Genomic DNA, 5,908 nt, shown 5'->3' with positions numbered 1-5,908 from the left:
GGGAGATCTTTTTCCCTTCCTCGAGCAGGCTTTGGAACTCTGGGCGGGAATCCAGCGGGACCAGTTCTGTGAATTTGCCCATGGATTGCCAGGTATTAAAGTTGTATCTACTGAGGAGTGCCTGCTGATTAGCAACGCGCAACTGTAGACCCCCTGCAGAGTATACCTTGCATCCCAGTAGATCCATACGCTTAGCCTCCCGCGATTTTGGGGCGGGGGCTTGCTGGCCATGGCGCTCCCTCTCATTCACAGACTGTACGACCAGAGAGCATGGAGGGGGATGGGTGTAAAGGTATTTGTACCCCTTAGAGGGTACCATATACTTCCTCTCCACGCCTCTGGCCGTTGGGGGGATGGACGCCGGAGATTGCCAGATCGAGTCCGCTTTAGCCTGGATGGAGCGGATAAATGGCAGGGCTACACGCATCGGGGCATCGGAGGATAGAATATCCACGACCGAGTCCTTCACCTCGGGAACCTCCTCCACCTGGAGATTGATGCTCAGCGCTACACGGCGGAGCAAGTCCTGGTGGGCCCGAAGGTTGATGGGGGGCGGACCCGAGGTTGATGTACCCACTACGGCCTCATCCGGCGAGGAAGAGGACGAGAGACCCGGGAGCACTGGCTTATGCTCTGACTCCTGTTCCAGAGGGGGAGCAGTTTCTGCTGCGCCCTCAGGATCCTGGGCTACAGTGGAAACGTCGTCATCGGCTGGGGGAGGACGACTGACGGTGGCCTCTGGTACCCGACGGACTGAAGCTGCTGGCCGCGACATTGTCGTGGGATCGCCCTGGGCTTGGTGGTAGGTCCAGGGTGTCCAGAAGGACCACTGCATTGGTTGTTCCAATCCCTGGGATTCAGGGAGGGCACGGGCGTGGGGGTCCACATCCCCATACAGAGCGCTATCCGGGCGGGACAAACCCGAGGGGTGTCTCAACGGCCAGGGCGGAGCTGATAGTCCGTGCGGTGGGTACCGGACGTCACGCCGTGCCGGAGAACGGTACCGGGAGTCATACTGGTGCCAAGATCGGGACCGGGACCTTCGACCAGCGCGGTGCCGGGAGGTCGACCGGGACCGAGAGTAACGACGGTGGGATCGACTCCGCCGGGAACGGTGCCGGGAGCCTGACCGCCTTGATGAGTACCAGTCCGGAGAACGCGACCTGGACCGGTGCCGAGAGGGGGATCGGTACCAGGACTGCGAGCGGCGTCTGGATGATCGGCGGTACGAGCGGGAGCGGTGCCGGGACCTCGACCGCAAACGGTGCCTGTCCGTCACCCCGGTGGACGTTGGCCTGATCATCGCCGGCTTTCCCGCCGAAGAAAGGACCCGCACCGGCGGTGCCGGGGTTTGAGGCGGAGTAGGCTCTGTGAGCGCAATCAGTTCCCTCACCGTTGCGAAAGTCTCCGGCGTGGTGGGAACAGCGAGCTCAACCAAGGCATGCACCAGGGAGCTGTCTTGCACCGGACTCAACGGCTCTTGCCTGGCCGGAGTCGACGGTGCAGGAATCACCGGTGCCGCGGCAGCTGGCGGTGCTGGACGGCTCGGTCTGCCATGCTCAGACTGCGGTGTCGAAGATGCAGCCGCAGGAGCCTTTGACTTCTTCGCCTTCGGGGACATGGAGCGGTGCCGGGAGGACTTCTGCACCGGAGACTGTTGGTGCCGAGGTCTTTTGCCGGTACCGGCTGTCTCCAGTGCCGATGGAGCACTTCTGGCCGGTGCGGATGCACTCGATGCTGAAGCTGCAGGGGTCAGGGCTGCCTCCATCAGGAGCTGCTTCAAGCGAGAGTCCCGCTCCTTTTTAGTCCGTGGTTTGAAGGACTTACAAATATGGCACTTGTCCGTAAGTTGATTCCCAGCACTTCAGGCAGCATCATGGGTCACCATAGCCATCGGGCCGGCGCAGCCGGCATCTGTTAAACGAGAGAGCAGCATGAGCCCGAGGCCCCGGGGGCTGTGGAGGATTCGAACCCACCCTCTAACTATATACAGAAATAACAATACTAACACTACTAAACTAGTTACAACTAACAACTCTACTAAACAGAACTATGAACTTAAAAGACAAAAACGGTGAAGAGTAGGGAAAGTGGAGGTCAGCTAAGCGCACTCACAGTTCCAACGACCGACACGGCGAGTAAGGAACTGAGGAGTGGGCGCGCATGGGATATTCGGTCCGCAACGGCGCACGCCAGGGGCGCTGCACCCACTGGTTTGCTAAGGAGAAATTTCTTTCCGCGAACCCACGCGGCGCGCGCGCACCTTACTTGAATGAGATACGGAGAACACTCGAAAGAAATTAGTGGTATCTTTAAGAATCTTATAAAATCCCCTGTACCTACCGCTACCCAATGGTGACAATTCATCTGAGTCCTGAATCAGTGATTGTAGTTGTACTGGATGCTACAGAAATTCGGGGGGAGTAATATTTTCTCTGCACAAACAGGAGAGGGAAATAGGTCTCCCTGAAATATACCTTAAACAAATGTGGACGCATGATCGGGCTCAATATAATCAGTGCAAACTTGAGTCCTGTCGCAGCCCTAAGCCTATGCTCAAAACTGCGGCTGTAGTGGCCAATTGTCTGTCCAAGGTCACATGGTACCGGTGCAACACTCGTAGTGCGGTGTGTGTAAACGTCTTCCAAATTGGACTTAGCTCAAAATCGAGTGTTTACTGTGAACCTCACCAAGTCTATAGACCAGCTTGTACGTTATCCTCGCGCACACACAGGATTTGAGGTCCTCGTCCCCGGAGTCACCCCACTTTTCCTGGGGACCCCCAGACCAGACCCTGAGGTCTCCTATCTTCAATCCCCAGCCTCCCCCCTTTTCGGGTTAGCGGGTGCGATGTGTCCTAATTCCCTGTTGATACAAACCAGAGAGGCAATCTACTTCCCCGAGGCTCATGCATTCACCTATAGCTCACACAAAGATTCCCTCCTCTTGTCCGTAGCCTTTTCACGCACCTGGCGCAATAGGAAGAAGACACAGAGCTTGGGCTCTTCCCTCCCCTCGCTAGCCTGTCGCGAGATATAACTTAGCTACTGGCTACAAATTGCCTCCCTCTGCGCTCAACTAGGAAAGATAAACTTCCAACATTTTAAAAGAAACTATTATATAAATAGAAGGAAATACAAAACTAATACTGCATTAAGATCAGTACAGGCTCTTGTTTACAAGAAATAGAATAAACAGTTCTGATTTAAAAGATAGCCATGAAACCGTCCGCAAATCAACAAACCCAGGATAATACAATAACAACACATCACGAGCGATTACTTGTTTCCTTTTGTGAACTTCACGAATGTAGTAGAATATTGTAAAAGAGAGATGGAGTTAAAGAAAAGTTGTTACTCACTGCCGAGAAAAACAAAAAAATCCCGAGCTTCCGTCCCCTCCCAGACTTAAAAAAAATCCAGGTCTGATTGGTCTCGTGGTCAGGTCTTGGTTCCCCTTTGTTCACTCTTCAGGTAAAGAAATTAACCTTCCTATCATTATATCAGTGTGCACATATAGTGCCGTGTCTTTTCCTGCTCTTCTGCCTCTGCAACCTTGTGGGTCAGGCTATGCCTTTGCAAAAATACCAGCGTGCCTGTGCCATAATGCGTAGTGTGGCCTGTCTTGAAACTTCTGACAGTCAAAAGGTCAAGTTGGTGCTGTGCTGCAAAGCATAGCTTGTGTGAAATATGTGGCTGGGTGCAGGCTCCATTGATGTAGAGGTGCCACCAGTCAGAACCTGGCTGGTAAAGGAACTAGTGACCAATCAGATGTGCATGAAAGCAGAGCTTCGAATAAAACCTTCTATCCAGTCCACAGGAGACTCCCGGCGTGTAGTGAAAGCACTGATACCACTTTCAGCCAAAGGCTCCTGGTATATGGCTTCTGCTCATGTTGTGTCCCCCAATTCAGCTGCTCTTCATGTCATCTGACTGCAGTCACTGCGCTGGAGTGGTATTTATTAATCTGTACTTGTGTTTGTTAGCTCTTCATTTCTGGAATATTCTGTGTGCTTATCCTTCTCTCTTTTTCCTCCTTTATTTCGGCACAGAACGTCTACATTGTTGTTACTCTGTGTACCAATTATGTATAATGTTTATAGGAAAGTTAATTGTTGTATTGATTGCTATTGTGGTTAATTGTTGTACTTTACAATATTTGGTTAATGTATATAGTTTACTCAGTTTGGTGTATCTGTTCTAATTTCTGGTGAGCAGTTAATCACAGATCATTTGGTTTCCTGTTGTTAGTTGTAAATAGATTGTTTCAAGTTGTGTAAATATTCTTGTTTTAATAGTATTGCTAGTAGGTAAAAGTGTTCCTCCCCAGCCCAAGTTGTAATTTATCCCATCAATAAACGGCCACTTGAGTTTGAACTTTCAATCTGTCACATTTTGATTTTCCTCACTTGATCATAAACTTACTCGAACCTGTATTGGTTTCGGACATAGTCATATATAAGGAATATGAGAATTGGTCTCAGACACTGTGATATGATGTTTGTGCGGCTTCTTTACTGCAATTAAAAGTTGTGCAAGAAACTAGCATGAATTAAAGAGCTTAATGAGGGTGCATGGACTGCATTTGTGAGAATTACATGTTGTTTTAGATGAGAAACTGTAATACAGCACCAGCATCTGTGGTCCTTCCTTTGTCCACATTGAATGATCCCTTACTTAGTGATGATCATATTGAAATGAAATTACTTGTAAGGTGAGGTATGTTGGGATTCTCTCTGAGACCTTCTTCATTTAGCTTATCCAGAGCACCTCAGCCAGTTCAGAGAGAATACTTCATCCATTTACCTGGGTTCCAAAAACTCAGTTTGACAGCAGCTCATCACTCAGGCTACTTTATCAGGCATGTAACAGCTCTATGCCCACACTGGCCCTGGCCAGAGGCAGGGCTTTATGTAGAGGGTGAGACCTCAATTCCAAATCACGTGATGCTCTACACTGTTTATATACATTTTTTCCTACCAACATATCTACTTCTTGAATTAATTGGTTTGGACGTCGTATGCATCATGTAAGGACCAATCCCTTTGCAGATCATGTAAAGCTCAATTGCTTGCATCTCACTTTAACCACATTTCAAGCTTATCAGTTCAGGGCATTCCTATTTAGCTCAGCTAGCTCAAGAACATCTGCTCCCGCACACAAACTGCCACATCCTTGTTTACAATTTAATGTTGCTCTCAAATCAAGCTGTATGCAAGTTTACTCCTGCCCAGCAATACTAAGCTACAAGCCTCTGCTCAGAGTGAGTGAGGGTGTTCATAACCAGCTCAGAATTAAGTGTTGGTAGTCAGATAATATCGGGATTGGAAGACACAGAAACCATGCCACTGAATGAGTTTCTGTGAAGCTCCATCCCTATACATCTGGATATTCGTGTGTCTGAATGGTGAAGAGGACGCGACTGACTGAATGACTGAGGCCACAGGAGATTTCTCCAAACCCCTGAACACCTTACAGAGTATGCAGAAATGGGGGAGGATTCTTACAGTTGTTTCACATGATTATCAAAAAGGAATGTTGCTTCCATGATTCCCATGGTGGGAATGCAGTCAGATAGTGTTATTGCTTCTCAGCTGTTATGACAGTCTCATTCAGAGACAGGCCCCTTGTCCCAGCTGAGGGTGGCTGTGTGTTAGGTTAAGTCAGATCTTCAGCAATTACACAGCAGCATTCATTTGCCTTTGCAAGGTAGCAGAGATGGTTACCATCCCTATTGCACCATCTGCCATTGTAAATTGGCGATGAGATGACGATTATCAATCATTTTGTACCATCTGATGCTGTCATGGGTTCTCCTGGCTGGCCTCAATGAGGTCAGCCGGGGGCGCATGAACAAAAATGGAAATAACTCCCTGAGTCATTCCCTTCTTTACGTTTTGTCTAAAAAT

Source organism: Chelonoidis abingdonii, chromosome 8 (assembly GCF_003597395.2).
Source record: "Chelonoidis abingdonii isolate Lonesome George chromosome 8, CheloAbing_2.0, whole genome shotgun sequence".
NCBI lineage: Eukaryota > Metazoa > Chordata > Testudines > Testudinidae > Chelonoidis > Chelonoidis abingdonii.
This window is presented reverse-complemented; position numbering follows the sequence as displayed.